The sequence below is a fragment of the Triticum urartu genome, chromosome 4, assembly GCF_003073215.2.
Source record: "Triticum urartu cultivar G1812 chromosome 4, Tu2.1, whole genome shotgun sequence".
NCBI classification, from domain to species: Eukaryota; Viridiplantae; Streptophyta; class Magnoliopsida; order Poales; family Poaceae; genus Triticum; species Triticum urartu.
The window spans coordinates 135053735-135071436 of record NC_053025.1 but is presented as its reverse complement, the minus strand read 5'-3'; positions in this window follow the sequence as shown (position 1 = coordinate 135071436).

Genomic DNA, 17702 nt, shown 5'->3' with positions numbered 1-17702 from the left:
GATGTCGGAGCCAGATGCAGCCAATTGCCTGATGAAAAAGTCTTGAGCATTGAAGCTGATGCCATTGAAGATATAGAAAACCAAAGTCTTCATTGCTCCTTCAAGCTTCGCTGCAGAGGAATGTCCTTTGACAGGCCACATAGTTTTCCTGATGATGTGATAAATGGTGCGGGGTAGATACTCTAGGTTCAACAAAGAATTCCATTGGGTATTCAGCGTCGCGTGGCAGAGGCTTCATCATGCTCAGCATTTGGCTCATGTTAGGCTCCGGCTTCTGGAAGATGCTCTCCAAAGCATTCTGGTGTTGCTGACAACCTAGTTCATAATATTCGCCAGGAGTGGGCAGGGCAGTAAGCTCAATGATGTCTTGGGCTTTAGCTTCATGGTGTACATCGCCTGTCATCCACTCAAGGATCCATGTCTTCGGATCCCTGTTGTAGCCACGAATGTGGAGGGTAGCATAGAATTGAAGCAGAAGCTCTTCATTCCAATGTTCTTTTGTAGTCACAAATGGGAGAAGGCCAACATCCTTGAAGCAGTCAAGGGCTTCTTCTAGGCAAGGCAGGCCAGCCATGGCTTCGCTGTCTAGACGCATATGAGGGAAAAAGCGGCCCTGATTGTATAAGATGCAGGAATAGTAACTGCGCTGCTGATAACTCCATAATCGATCTGATGAAATTCTTGGCCTTGTGTAGGGGTTCTTGGCACTGTCAAAGAATGTGTTGTGTGCCTTAAAGCCATTCACATTAAACGATCCTGGTGAAGTTGCAGTACCTGGAAACCTTGGCAGGCTTGGCTTTGGCTTCTGGACCTGAGGCCTGTGCTCCACATGATAGTCAAATTGCGGACCGGCAGCAGGTGGAGGAACCAGAATGGGCCAGTGGACGGTGGTAAGTTTCCCTTGATAGAATGCTTGCTCAATGGTGTGTGGCCTGGGAGGTGGTACAGGAGCAGAGGCATTGTCTTCGAGCTGCGGATTTGCTTCGGGTGCAGCATTGGCTTCAGGTGCATTCACTTCTGGCACCATATTAGCTTCAAGCGCCACATTAGCTTCAGCCATGACAACGTCATTGGCTTCAGTGTTGGTTTTAGTGGCAGCCATTCTGGGGTCGATGCCAGGTCACCCCAGAGCCTTGCGCTTTTCAGCCTCATTGTAGCCTTGAACACATTTGGCCGCCAGGTGTTTCATGCGCTCTCGAGAACCTTTAGCTTCTTCACGTTTCTTGTGGAACGCCTCCTTGAGCTCATGCAACATGACCTTGAAGTTTTGGACGTCTTCCACGTTGAGCTTGGCCATGTGCTTCTTGAACTGAGCCTTTTCATAGTCAATCTTGTGCTTCAGCTCAACAATTCTCTGTGTAAGAGCCAGCTAAGGAGCAATGGCTCCATGGAAGGAGACGCTGAGGCCAATTGGGAGTTGAAGATCATCAAAACTGAGGTCTGGGCTATTGAACCACTCATCAATGAACTTGTACAGGATCTCCACATCAAAGAGGGGAAGATCATTGAAGATTTCCGCCTCTTGCTTGCTCTTTATAAGCAGCTCAAGAGCATCATCGCCAAGATCGTCGTCGCTAGATAGATCAATGGCTTCGTTCTCATTCCTCAGAACGGCAGCAGGGGTCAATGCTTGACCAGTTGGTTGCATGGGCTTCTTCATCTTGTTTGACTTGGAGATGCGAGAGAGATCTTCAGACTACACACTGGCTTCAGGAGGTGCAGTGGCCAGAGGCTTCGCCCATGAAACTTTTGGTGCAAAGGAGGGCTTTGAAGCCTTTGGTTTCTTTTGCTTCACAGGCTTCGGTGGTGCAGGCGCTTCGTCAGAATCAGCGTCATCTGCAGAGTGATCCACGGCTGCCCCTTGAACCTGAATGTGAGTGATGAGACCTTCAAGGTTGTAGAAGGGCCCAACAATATTGGGTTCAGCATCGCGTGTGCCGTCGGCACGAGGAGCAGAGGGACCGGGGTTGAAGTCTAACCCAAGCGACTTCTTGTTCTCTTTGGCAGAAGTTTTGGCAAACTGGAAGTTGCGCTTAAAGAGATTGTCTTCACGACACCATAACAGAGAGGATGGATCGGCATTAGCAGGCTGAGGTCCACGGATCATGCAAGGGTAGAAGCCTTGAGCAATAGCTTCGGACTTTGACTTGGGCTGAAGACCTTTGCATATAATATCTCCCCAAGGGCCCTTGATGGCATTCTTTTCAGCATATTCGTCAGTGACAAATCTGTACTTGAACCATTCCTCTTCCCAATGTCTTCGAATCCATTGGATTCGGTTCTTGCGTTCTCCATAGGTCACCTATGGATTTGAATTGTATAGCTCATAGAGCTCTAGTGGCAGGTCCTTAGTAGTGTTTTCATGGTGCTGTCTGCCGCCCTTCCTGACTGATTTTTCTGTCGCCATGAAGTTCAGACTGAATGGCTTCAGAACTTGCAAAGGCTTCCTTCTGCTGGTCAGACAGGAATTAGCTTCAGGAGAATTGATGTGATGCTGTAAGAACTCTGCAAATGAATGCAGACTATGAGAACCAAGGGATTCTCCCACGAACATGTACCTGTGACAGCATTAGAAATGCGAGGGAAGGGGAAGAGGTCATATGCATTCTCAGAAGATTTTGAAGATAAATCAGTTTAGAAGACATTGACCTCATACTGCGAAGACATTCACTCATATGTTGAGAGTTGGTTCCAGATTTGTACGAATCCAAGAATAAGTACAAGTGAGGAATCTAACTACTTTGTGAAGCATAAGTGAATATACTAGGCATGTTATGAGATGTAGAACATGATAGATCCAACTTTGTAGGGACAGAAACCACTTGTGGTTGAAAAGGATGAAACTATCGGATCAAAAGGACTGTAAAAAAGAGGTTTTATTTACCACACTAAGAACTGCTAGATGGAGTCGAAGATGAGGCCGGGAAGTTCAATCTTCTGTGCCCTAACTTGGCGACGGAGGACACCTACGACAACGGTGGAGAAGACGATGTCCGCAGCCGGCGTGAGGAAGGCGTCGGTGAGGTCGCGACAGCTAAGCGCTTCGTCGCCGGCGTCGTCGAGAGCTAGCGGTGCCGCTAGGGTTTGTGCGAGAAGGAGAAGTGGAAGAAGAGATAATGACTGGGGTGTGGCATGTATTTATAGGGACAGGGACGGCGCAACGTTATTACGCAGGTGCCCCTGGCGGTTCACATCTGAAGGACACGTGGCAAACATGTAACACATTGGGGGTTGTTCCATGTTCCCACGCGTGCCTGGATTGTCGGGTGGTCGTTCCCGCTTCTCCGGGTTTCAGGAAAAAAGGATTGAGCATTTAAAACAGATTTAATGTTCGTCTTTGTATCTTCTGCTGACAAGGACGCAGAGAAGACATTCGACAATTTCAATAGAATGCATATGATTTGGATAGATAGATTTGAGATGGGAGCATAGAAATGTTAGGGTCCGATCACATTCACTTAGTTCAAAAGATTCAAACGAGAAGACATAGCTATAAGTGAATGCTGTAGAGGACAGAACGCTAATATATGAATATATCCGAATAAGACCAAATCAATATAATGAAGATAAACATGAAGTCATGTTGAAATTTGAAGACAAACCAAATGCGAAGACTTTGCAAATGTAATGCCAACAGAAAATACTTCAAGCAAAAGTTTGGTGGTGGCGTTACCCACCGTATAGGAAGTATTAGACCCAGACACGACGCACAATTATCGTGGCGCTCCGAAGTCAAATTCCGCGTTAATGTATTCATACTCAGAGTGTAAGTCTTCATTAATTGAAGATACACATTACTTCGTGTGTTGCACATCTAAGTCATTAACATGCATAAGTGTTAGGATGTGTGCCTGATCACAGGACATTTGAGGATTCTAAGATATTTAGCTCACACCGCAACTTGCAAAACCTTTTCTGATCCAAGGGCTTTGTGAAGATATCTGCCAGTTACTCTTCAGTGTTGACGTGAATGATATCAATATCTTCCTTTATGACATGATCTCTGAGAAAGTGATGACGGATCTGAATGTGCTTTGTCTTCGAGTGCTGAACTGGGTTGTTGGCAATCTTGATGGCGCTTTCATTGTCACAGTAGAGTGGTACTTGCTTCAGATGGATGCCATAGTCTTTGAGTGTTTGCTTCATCCATAGAAGCTGAGCGCAGCAAGATCCAGCAGCAATGTATTCAAATTCAGCAGTGGAGAGAGATACACAGTTCTGCTTCTTTGAAGACCAACAAACAAGTGATCGTCCCAGACAGTGACATGTGCCTGATGTAGACTTGCGATCCACCTTGTCACCAGCATAATCAGCATCAGAGAATCCAACTAGATCAAACTCTGAGCCCTTTGGATACCATAATCCTAGTGTTGGGGTGTAAGCCAAATATCGAAGAATTCACTTCACAGCTAAGTGATGCGATTCCTTTGGCGCCGCTTGGAACCGGGCACACATGCAAACACTAAGCATGATATCTGGCCTAGATGCACATAAATAAAGTAAAGAACCAATCATGGAGCGGTATACCTTTTGATCGAACTCTTTACCATTGGCGTCAGGACCCAGGTGACTCTTGGTTGGCATTGGCGTCGTGTAACCTTTGCAGTCTTGCATTCCAAACTTCTTCAGGCAGTCTTTGAGGTATTTCTCTTGAGATATGAAGATGTCGTTGCGTTGCTGCTGTATTTGAAGACCAAGGAAGAATTTTAGCTCATCCATCATGGACATTTGATATTGCTCTTGCATCATGTGTCCAAACTCATCCCTGTATTTTTGATTTGTGCAGCCGAAGATAATGTCATCCACATATATTTGGCACACAAACAGTTCACCATCATATGTCTTCGTGAAGAGTGTGGGATCCAGGGAACCAGGTTTGAAGCCTTTGCTCTTCAGGAAGTCTTTGAGTGTGTCATACCAAGCACGAGGGGCTTGTTTAAGGCCATACAGTGCCTTGTTGAGCTTGTAAACCATGTCAGGATGTTTTGGATCTTCAAAACCAGGCGGTTGTACAACATACACTTCTTCTTCAATCTTGCCATTGAGAAAGGCACTCTTCACATCCATTTGATACAGAAGGATGTTATGATGATTTGCATAGGCTAGCAGTATGCGAATAGCTTCAAGCCTAGCCACAGGAGCAATTGTTCCATCGAAGTCAATTCCTTCAACTTGAGTGTATCCTTGAGCAACGAGACGAGCCTTGTTTCTAATAACTTGACCATGCTCATCTTGCTTGTTGCGATATATCCATTTAGTGCCTATGATATTGTGTTTACGAGGATCATGACACTTGACCAGTTCCCATACATTATTCAGCTCGAACTGTTGAAGCTCTTCTTGCATAGCTTGAATCCATTCAGGTTCCATGAAGGCTTCATCAACTTTCTTGGGTTCAGATATTGAGACAAATGCAAAGTGCCCACAGAAATTTGCTAGCTATGTTGCCCTTGAACGAGTGAGTGGACCAGGTGCATTAATGCTATCAATTATCTTCTCAATCTGTATTTCATTTGCAACACGAGGATGAACTGGACGAAGATTTTGCTCTTGCTGATCATTGTCATCATTTGGAGGATTGTCTTCAGACTGAGCATTGTCTTCAGGTTGATTAGGTGCAGAAATGATAAGTTCCTCTTCAGGCTGTACTTCAGACGGTATGATTTCTCCAGTTCCCATAAGCTTGATGGATTCACTAGGTGGAATTTCATCTAGCACATTTGGCAGGTGCTCTCTTTGTGAGCCGTTAGTCTCATCGAACTGCACATCCATAGTTTCAACCACTTTATAGTGAAAGAGGTTGAAGACTTTGTAGGAGTGCAAATCCTTTTCGTAACCAAGCATAAAACCTTCATGTGCTTTCGGTGCAAATTTTGAAGTGTGATGTGGATCCTTGATCCAGCACCTAGCACCAAATACTCTGAAGTAACTGACATTTGGCTTCTTACCAGTGAGGAGTTCATAGGATGTTTTCTTCAGAAGCTTGTGAAGATAAACACGGTTGATGACATGGCATGCAGTATCAATAGCTTCAGGCCAGAACTTTCTTGGTGTCTTGTATTCATCGAGCATCGTCCGAGCCATCTCAATGAGTGTTCTGTTCTTGCGTTCCATGATGCCATTATGCTGCGGTGTGTATGGAGCTGAGAAATCATGAGTGATGCCCAATGTATCAAGACAAGTGTCGACGCCGGTGTTCTTGAATTCAGTGCCATTATCACTTCTGATGTGCTTGATCTTGACACCATAGTTGTTCATGGCTCGATTGGCGAAGCGTCTGAAGACATCTTGCACTTCAGTCTTGTAGAGGATTATGTGTACCCATGTATATCTTGAATAATCATCAACAATGAGGAAGCCAAAGAGACAAGCAGTAGTAGTAAGAGTAGAGTAGTGAGTAGGGCCGAAGAGGTCCATGTGTAGCAGTTCGAAGGGTTGAGTCATTGTCATGATTGTCTTCGAGGGATGCTTGGCCCTCGTCATCTTTCCAGCTTCACAGGCACCGCATAAGCGATCCTTCTTGAACTTGATGCCCTCGATGCCTATGACATGCTTCTTCTTTGCGAGAGTATGCAAGTTCCTCATGCCAGCATGCCCTAGCCTCCGATGCCAGAGCCAGCACTCTGAAGCTTTTGCAACAAGACATACGGCAAGCTGTGGTCCTGCTGAGAAATCTACCATGTACAAATCATCTTTCTGATACCCTTCAAAGACTAGAGACTTGTCAGATTCCATTAGAACAAGGCAACGATATTTTCCAAATATCACAATCATGTTCAAATCGCAAAGCATTGAGACAGACATTAAGTTGAAGCCAAGGTATCCAACAAGCATCACTTTATCCATGTGCTGATCCTTTGAGATTGCAACTCTACCTAGACCCAATACCTTGCTTTTACCAGTGTCAGCAAATGTGATGTGACTCTTCTCAGATGGACGTAAGGTTGAGTCCATGAGAAGACTTTGATCACCAGTCATATGATTAGTGCATCCACTATCAATAATCCATTCTGAAGCAGCTGGTGTCATACCCTTGGCACCACGTGCCATGAAGCAATAGGTGGGAGCAGAGTCGTCCTTGTCATCAGCGTGGGTGATGGAACCATTGTCTTCAGTGTTGAAGATGGACTTGGCAACATAGGCTGTAGCCAGACTTGCGATGCTAGAGTCGGGCTCCTCCTCAGACTCCACCTCCGCCTCCTCAGAAGCAGACTCCTCCTCTGAATCCATTTCCTTGCCAACAAACGCACGAGCCTTGCCAGATGAGCTCTTCTTATGTGATGAAGACTTTGAGGAAGACTTGGAAGAAGACTTTGAGTATTTCTTCTTCTTCTTGTCGTCAGAATCATATTCCTTGCTCTTCTTCTTCTTCTTGTTCTATTGTCCCACCGTGGACACTCAGAGATGTAGTGACCAGGTTTCTTGCACTTGTGGCATGTTCTCTTCTTGTAGTCATGAGTAGAAGCTTCATCATTCCTTGAGCTGGATCGTGAAGACTTTCTGAAGCCTTTCTTCTTAGTGAATTTCTAGAACTTCTTCACAAGCATAGCAAGCTCCTTTCCAATGTCTTCAGGATTTTCAGAACTGCAGCCAGATTCTTCTTCAGATGAGGAAACAGCCTTTGCCTTCAAGGCGCGAGTTCGGCCATAGTTGGGACCGTAGATATCTCTTTTCTCGGAAAGATGAAACTCATGTGTGTTGAGCCTTTCAAGTATGTCAGACGGATCTAGTGTCTTGAAGTCAGGGCGTTCTTGAATCATCAGGGCTAGGGTGTCAAACGAGCCGTCAAGTGATCTCAGGAGCGTCTTGACGATTTCATGCTTGGTGATCTCAGTAGCGCCAAGAGCTTGAAGCTCATTTGTGATGTCAGTGAGGTGATCAAATGTGAGATGAACATTCTCATTGTCGTTTCTCTTGAAGCGGTTGAAGGGTTGCGAAGGACACTGATCCTTTGAACTCTCTGGGTTGAGACGCCTTCGTTGACCTTGGAGAGCCAGTCCCAGACTAGCTTCGATGTTTCCAGAGCACTCACATGGCCATATTGTCCTTTGGTCAGATGACCACAGATGATGTTCTTGGCAGTAGAATCTAGTTGAACGAACTTCTTGACATCAGCAGGGGTGACACCTTCACCAATCTTGGGAACACCATTCTTGACGACATACCAAAGGTCGACATCAATGGCTTCAAGATGCATGCGCATCTTATTCTTCTAGTAGGGATATTTAGTTCCATCGAAGACCGGGCATGCAACGGAGACTTTGATTATCCCTACAGTCGACATAGCTAAAACTCCAGGTGGTTATACCGAATCACACAGAACAAGGGAGTACCTTGCTCTGATACCAATTGAAAGTGCTAGTTATCGACTAGAGGAGGGGTGAATAGGCGATTTTTATGAAAGTCTTCAAAACATGGGAGTTTCAAAGACAAACGATAGAAATGAACCTATAAACATGCAGCGGAAGGTAGACTACACTAGGCAAGCCATAGTCAAGTATTCAATGAAGTGAAAGCACGAAGACTAATAGCAGCTAGGAAGTACGGATTAGGATGGAAGATAGCATGAAGCCAATCAGAACAAACAGTCACACAGTGAAGACAAATAGATAATGCAAACAGGCAATGAATTCACAAGGACCAACTTTAAATAAAGAGATGGGAAGGATAGAACCAGTTGCTTAGTGAAGACAAGGATTTGTTGGACCATTGCAGTTGCCGTGACAATTGTACGTCTGGTTAGGGAGGCTGAGATTCAACTCAGAAGACCGCGTCTTCACCTTATTCCCTTGGAGCTAAGGACACCCAGTCCTCGCCCAATCACTCAGGTAAGTCTTCATGGTAGACTTCAAACCTTCATAGACTTCGTTCACCGTCGATCCACAATGACTCTTGGATGCTCAGAACGCGACGCCTAACCGGCTGGAGGATTCACAGTCCTCAAGTGTAACAAGTCTTTAGATCACACAGACAGGAAGACTTCAGTGATGCCTAACACTCTTTGGCTCTGGGTGTTTAGGGCTTTGTCCTCGCAAGGATTTCTCTCTCAAAGGCTTCGGAGGTGGGTTGCTCTCAAATGACAAAAGCCGTGCACTAACTCTAAGCAGCCACCAATTTATGGTGTAGAGGGTGGGCTATTTATAGCCACTAGGAAACCCGACCTGATTTGTCCGAAATGACCCTGGGTCACTAAGGAACTGACACGTGTTCCAACGGTCAAATTTCAAACACACGCGGCAACTTTACTTGGGCTACAAGTAAAGCTGACTTATCCAGCTCTGGATAAGTTTTGCTCTCATTGTGTTCGCTAGAAGACATAGGACTTTGGTTAAGCATCACTTCAGTCACTCTGACTTTGTTCACTGGGACCCCACTTAACAGTACGGTGGTTCCTATGACTCAACAAACAAGAAAAGGAAACAACAAAACAACTAAGTCTTCGCGCTCCATAGTCTTCACGCGATGTCTTCTCTTGTCATAGTCTTCAATGTGAATATCTTCACATACCACCTTTGTCGTCAATGTCTTCATACATTTTTAGGGGTCATCTCCGGTAGGTAAACTGAATCAATGAGGGACTACTACCTGTGTTATCCTGCAATTCTCACAAACACATTAGTCCCTCAACCAGGTTTGTCGTCAATACTCCAAAACCAACTAGGGGTGGCACTAGATGCACTTACAGAAATTATGCGATTGGATCTGGAACCTGAGATTTGTTCTCAAGAGTGCTAAGGAGTATGTGTTGGATCAGCCCCTAGGTGATGCTCCCAGAAAGGATGCAACACCAGAAGAAGTTGCTGCTTACGCTACTCATTGTGATGACTGATTGCTTGTATCTGAGTTAGTATTTCCCCGAAGAGGAGAGGATGATGCAGCACAACAACGGTAAGTATGTCCCTCAGTTATGAAACCAAGGTTATCAATCCAGTAGGAGAACCAAGCAACACTATGTAAATGGTACCTGCAGACAGAAAACAAATACTTGCATCCCAACGCGTAAGAGGGGTTGTCAATCCCTCCTCGGTATTGAGATAGACTAAATTGTATGAGATTGGATAAGTAGATCTGATAATAACACAAAATAAAATAAATAAAGAAAAAGTGCAGCAAGGTATTTTTTGGGTTTTTGGAATAATAGATATGAAAACAATATGATAGAAAATAGACCCCGGGGCCTTAGATCTCACTAGTGGCTTCTCTCGAGAAAATAGCATACGGTGGGTAAACAAATTACTGTTGGGTAATTGATAGAAGAGCAAATAATTATGACGATATTCAAGGCAATGATCATCTATATATGCATCACGTCCAAGATTAGTAGACCGACTCCTGCCTGCTTCTACTACTATTACTCCACACATCGACCGCTATCCACCATGTATCTAGTGTATTAAGTTCATGGAGAAACGGAGTAGTGCAATAAGAACGATGACATGATGTAGACAAGATCTATTCATGTAGGAATTAGACCCCATATTTTTATCCTTAATAGCAACGATACATGCGTGTCATGTATCCTTCTGCCACTAAGATTGAGCACCACAAGATCGAAGCCATCACAAAGCACCTCTTCCCATTGCAAGAAAAATCAATCTAGTTGGCCTAACTAAACCAAAGTTTCAGAGAAGAAATACGAGGCTATAATAATTATGCATATAAGAGATCAAAGAAGACTCAAATAATATTGATTGATAGAACTGATCATAAACTCGCAATTCACCGGTTCCCAACAAACACACCGCAAAAAGTCATTACATCAAATAGATCTCCAAGAACATCGAGCAGAACATTGTATTGAGAATCAAAAAGGGAGAAGAAGCCATCTAGATACAGACCTACGGACCTGTATGTCTGTGGTAAAATACTCACGCATCATCGGAGCGGCACCAATGAGTATGATGAATCCCCTCTGTGATCATGTTCCCCACCAGCAAGGTGCCGGAAAAGGGCTCTAGATTGGATCTTGTGGTTCTAGAACTTGCGGCAGATGGAATTGTGTTTCATCGACTCCCCTAGGGTTTTTGGAATATTTGGGTATTTATAGAGCCTGAGTAAAAAAACCCAGGCCCGAGCCCGGCCCGGCCATCGGGCGTGGTTTTTAGGCCCGAGCCTGGCCCGAACACATAAAAGCCCGACGGGCCTTGGGCTCGGGCCGGGCCTCTTAAGGAAATTGCAAAAACGACGGGCCCGGGCCCGACCCGGCCCGACCTTCGGGCTCAAAATCTAGGCCCGAGCCTAGCCCGGGAGCAGTGTCGGGCCGGGCCAGGTCAGGCTTTTTTGGGCCGGGCCGGCCGGGACGGGCTTCCCATGTCTAGGACTTGCTGAGAGGCGGTGGAAAGGACTCCCGTGGGCCCCACCACTCACCTGTGCGCGTCAGGGACCTCTGGCGCACCCTGGTGGGTTGTGGGCCCCACAGGCCTCTTGTCTGGCACTTACTTGGCTCCCAAGTTGTCTTCTGGGCAAAATATCTCCAAAAAGTTTCATGGCATTTGGACTTCATTTAGTATTGATATTCTGCAAAGTAAAAAACTAGCAAAAAACAACAACTAGCACTGGGCACTATGTCAATAGGTTAGTCCCAAAAAATGATATAAAGTTGCTATAAAATGAATGTAAAACATCTAAGAATGATAATATAACAACATGGAACAATAAAAAATTATAGATACATTGGAGTGCTCGAATTCTATCTCGCCCTTCCTATTTTTAAAATAAAAATAGAAAAATAGGAGAAAAAAATATGACAGAAAAAAATAGGAGAGAAAAAAACCCGACAGTTGGTGGGTCTCTTTGTATGTCTTGTCCAGAAAGAGGAGGACTTAATGATTATTCGTTCGCCGGAACTAGAAGTAAAAATTGTTGTGGATAGGGATCCAAGCTTAATTCCTGCTCGTCCTCGAGTAGGTAAATGATAAAAATAGAATTTTTTATGTGGAATGCTGCCTAACATGTTCATCACATATTCTTTTCTTTTGTAGCATGGACATTTGGACTTTTAGATGGTTCAAAGCAATAGTTTATAATTGACATGAAGACTTCAATACTCAAGCATATCAACGAGCAACCATGTCTTTCAAAATATCAACACTAAAGAAAGTTATCCCTAGCCCATCATGCTCAATCATTGATCCATTCATGAAACACACTCGAATATTAGCTACATCCAATGCACAAGTATATATGATCATAGTAGTGATCCCTAGTTGGTCCTTTGTAAGAGAAGATGGAGAGTCAAATGAAAAATAAAAAATCCATAAAAGTAAATAGATAGGCCCTTCGCAGAGGGAAGCAGAGATTTGTAGAGCACTACAAAAAAATACACTTCCATGATGATACGTGTTTGTCACAGTAGGTCGCTTTTTTGTCATGCATGTACATCCATGACAAATTTATGACAGAATCAAGATAGTCATACCTGTGCTGTCGTACAAGTGTTCCATGACATTACCAAAATTATCATCACGGAAGTGTCCACTTCCATGACGATAAATCGCGCGTCACAGAAGTGCTTTCGTCAAGGGTGACCGACACGTGGCATCCACCGTAACGGAACACCGTTAAGCTATCGGGTCGGGTTTTGGATCCGATAACCCGTTAACAGCCCTGACCAATGGTGATTTTCCATGTGTAAAATCATCATTGGCTAGAGGAAACACATGTCGGCTCATCGTCGGGACAGATGTCATCCACTCATTGGACAGAATGCGCCTATGATATGTCGACACATGGCACGTCCCAACAAGTTTAAATGGGCCGGCCCACCTAAAGCCCCACAAGATTTTGTGGACCATAATGGGCCGGCCCAGCTAAAGGCCCACGAGATTTTGCGGACCATAATGGGATGGCCCAGCTAAAGGCCCACAAGATTTCGCGGGCCATAATGGGCCGGCCCAGGTAAAGGCCAACAATATTTTCATGTGCCATAATAGGCCGGACCAGGTAAAGGCCCACAAAATTCTTGTGGATCATAATGGGCCGGCCCATCTAAAGGCCCACGAGATTTCGCCGACATTAATGGGCCGGCCCAGCTGTAGGCCCACAAGATTTTGAGGACCCTAGTAGGCCGGCCCGTTAACTGGCTGCCATGTTTTGGGCCAAATGCCGGCCCATATTTGATCCGGTCTATTAATGGCCTGCCACGCTCCGGGCCTAATAGTGGCCCATATGAGATCCGGCCCGTTAAAAGCCTACCACGTTCTGGGCAAAATTACGGCCCAGATCAGGTCCGGCCCTTTAAGAGGTTTTGGGCTTAATTATGGCCCATATCGGATTCGGCCCGTCAACTGGACACTATGCTTTTGGGACCACTTGCTAAAGGCCCACTTAGTAATTCGGCCTGATATTAGTTTTAGCCTGTTAAGGGACCGTTTAACATTTCGGCCCTATATTAATTTCAGCCACTTAAAAGCCCGTCATATAGTTGGGCCTAACTACGGCCCGGTTTGCATCCGGCCTGCTCGCAGCTGATATCTGATTGGGCCAAACAAGGACCGAGACAATTTTTTGGCCTGTTAAAAGCCCGTGATTTGATTCGCACAATCATGGGTCGGGGTTCATTTCGGGCTGCTGCCGGCCCGTGAGCTGATCGGCACGTTTCAGGCCCAACCTACATCGTGATTGCATGATGGCCCGATTATGTACCGTAATTTTACGGTTTGGCCGGTTTACTGCGAAGACATGATATATATACAGTAAAATAACTGCAGCATCATGAATAAGAAAAAACCTATACTATACAACAAAGAAATTATGGCATATTACATCCACTGGGCATCAAAGTTCGCCACTATGATAATAAAGCACAAGCAGACATCAGATTACATACATTGGGCATCAAAGATCGCCACCAGTGCAAATAAACACGCCGACAAAATAATATACAAAACCGACAGCACTTCAATAGAGTTCAAGAAAGGTTAGCCCTGCTGGGGAGCTGCAGCGCAAGCAGCTGAGCAAGATGATGAGACTGCGCTTGTTCAACACTTATATCTTCCTCACTCTGAAAGATAAACAAGCAGACAGATGACAGGTTTTGCACATAAAAGTATCAGTGCTGACAATTCATCACATTTCTTACTAACGAATAAAGTGACACAGTTTAAATTTGCATTAACACAATATGGTATTGTTCGGGTCAAGACAAGGCAGGAAATGACATTGTGAAGGAGTTGGCAGCTTCACGACACCACTGGATTACAGATCAAGAACTCATAAGTATCAATGGTTAGTGTGCTGTCAATTTATACCATTTCAGATTGGCAAATAAAGAGACGGTTTAAATAATAATAGAATGATATGACATTGTTCATAGTTAAGACATTGCAGAATATGACATTGTGCTGTGGTGGGTAGGTTCACCACACCACTGGATTACGGATGAAGAACAGAAGCATACATGCAGTGCAAAACAAGATCACTTGCTCTGTATAGTTTAATTTACATGGTATGAAGAAGGAAGTTGGTTGTACAACTGAAAACTTAAATTGAGAAAGGACAAACTTTTGTTTATGAACTACATAATAAACTTTAAACAAGCAATTTGATGCAAACACCAAAAATAAACAGCTATTGCAGTCATGCCTAACCAAATATATACAACAAAGTTTGAAGGCTTGAGATGGACAAACTTACATTATTGGTGAAGACGGGCTCTATAAAGGCCTTGTCCATGCTGATGGGGGGGGGGGATTTCAAGAAGTTTACCATAGAATCTTCTTCAAAAGCATTGACTTTATTCTACATTTTGTTAAGAGTAAATATAGATGTGATAATATACGAAAAATGGAGAATATTTAAGATAAGATGAAGAGTGATGCTACATAACCAAGTAGCTATAAATGTAAGTTCATCGATACAGGCAAAAGGTACAGCCGAGAGCAATGCACAGCTAAACTTCTTCAGTACCAACCTTATGGTAAGAGTAAATATAGATCTGATGTGTAGAAAATGGAGGGCAAAGGAAAATAAGCTGCAGAGTGATGGTACATGAACAACTACCTATCATTATAAGTACACTGATAAAGGACAGCATGTACTTACAAGAACAATGCAGAGCTAAAAAACATTGGCATTGGATATATTCTACACTAATGTAACCATTCATACAGATCAGATAATTTGGAGCGAACAATTGATAAGCAAGCTATCATGCATACTGCTGTCACATAATGAAACAGGTATGTATGCAAGTACAGTGATACAGGACAACAGGTACTAACAAGAGCAAAGCAGCGGGCAACATATTTGCGATATCCTGTCGTTCTTGTCAAACCAGAATTCTTCTTCGAGCAGATTTCCTGCAAAAAAGATCCGTAAGGCACATGCGGAAAAGTAGAAGTTCAAATTGTCATGTGATTTCATAGGCAGTACCTCATCCTGGGAACGAGACCAGTGCATAAAAAGGTTTTTCCATTCAATGTCTTCTAAATTTAGCACAGGAGACTTCACCGGAAATTCGTTTATAGACTTGCCATCAAAGTGTGATTTCCTCAGGTAACACCGATACTGCTGTAATGCTTCCTTGAAAAGCACAAGCAAGCTTTTCTCGTCATGACTATCCATATTGACCCTCGCCTAGTTACAACAATGTAATGTAAATCATTCATGTGTTCAATTAGCAGAAAACAGGAAAATAATAGCCATGCATAATAGCACTTACACGTAAGTTGCACAAGAAGATGTGAAAATGGTGTTTGTCTTCACAATAATCTTCCCATGATGGGAATATATGCACGTAGTCCCTAACAACATTGAAAGCATTGTCTTTGAAACTGGGAATAAATGGAATGAGGTTCCAATCTGTAGGACTTGGCCGTCTCTGTAGTTGGGATAGGTCTTCGGCCAGTGGACTTGCTGTACTTTTTGCTGGAGTGAGATTTTTCTATGGTACAACTAGTGCTATGGAAAATGAAATCGGTATACCTTTTGCTGGAGTGCAGGTCCTGTGTGGTGGGGCTAGTGGTGTGGCCAGTGAAGTATGGGTACAATCTGCTGGAGTCGGTCCTACGTTTTGTGTCACTGGTTGTACAGCCAATATAAGTGGGGTGCTGTTTGATTTCTCCGGCACCACCATGATTTTCAAGGACTTTGCTGGTGCTCCTTCAGGTTCGGCAATCACCCTCTTCCTTTTTGATGTCTGATGCACAAGAACATCATTTGAGTGGAAAAACATGGTATGATGACAGATGGAATATGTATTGATAATGGATGGGCATGGCATCTCGACATATATGATGAGTAAACTAAGTAGATGGCGGTGCAACAAAGTAGAAGAAATGCAAGACAACATATGCAAGATACCCGCAATCAATAAAACATTGCCAAATTAGAACAGGCACCTTGATGGGTGAACAAGACAGGCCATCTGCTTTTGACTCCTCGAGGTTAGAATAGTCATTAGGATGATATTCTGAACAAGAATCAACAGGCGGGGAGCGTATGAGTTTCATTGCATCCAGAATGGCACTCAATGCCTTGGTGCCAATTTTGTAAGTCATTGCAGTGTTTAGCTTCAAGTGTGGACTGCTGCTAGTGCGACACAAAGCAGCTACAAATATCATAGTGTAGATATAACGGGAAAACCTTAAGCATCAGAGTAAAATCAGCAAAGTGGAACTTGCTGGAATATATGTGCTAGTATTGCCGGTACGGCTAGAAAGGCTTCGGATACCAGCTCTCTTCAAGTGAAGGTGTGGTACTGTTAATATCAATGTAACTCTCAAAGGCGACATAGCTCCCTGCATTTCCTTGCTATTCTTATAGGATTCAAGTGGGCAGGCCACTACAAATCCTATTCATATGTTTACAAGATCCTACGAATCAAAGAGGCTCAAAGTGTCCATCACAACCGACCGTATAGACCTCTACACTGCAAATGTCCCTGCTCATCTTCAGTACAAGGAACATACTGTACTACTATCATACTCCCTCCGTTCCAAAATATAAGTCTTGGTAGAGATTTCCACTATGGATCACATACAGATGTATCCAGGTACATTTTAGAGTGTAGATTCACTCATTTTTCATATGTAGTCCATGGTGGAATCTATACAAAGACTTGTATTTAGGAACGGAGAGAGTACATATTAAAGAAGAAGGGAAGAGGAACATCCTAAAGAAGAGCAAGTAGATTTTGGATAATAAAATGTTGGTTGCGCAGTGCCCACACATGATGAACCAGAGCGCATTAAGAATGCAGCTCCTAGCTGTCTCTCGACCATTTCAGGCGGTTGGATGAAGATCCTACGTTTCCTAACCCTTCTTCTTCCTTGTCTCTGATTCTTCCCATACAGAACACCGCACGGGCCGCCGGCCGGACCACCGGCCCCCACCGCCTGTGTTCCTCCGCCACCCCCACCCCCACCCCCACCCCAACCCCCACCCGCGTCAAGTTTTCTTCGTTCGGCGAGGCCCCACAACCACCCGAGCCCCTTCGATCACACCGGCGAACTCCAGCGAGCTCTGAAAAATCGACTGACCCAATTTTGAAATTTAGTCTACTGTGATTTAACTAGTGTGGAATATAAAAGGGGAAAACCATAAGCATTGCGAGTATGGTGTTGAGCGTGCCATGGCGGATCTGAAGGTGCAAACCGGACAAAGGCAACTTCGCAACCAAGACAAGAAATCAGAGTAAAGAAGTGGCGATCTATTTTCTTGCTGCGATAAATAAGTTGAGCAGATACGAAAGAGTACCGCCT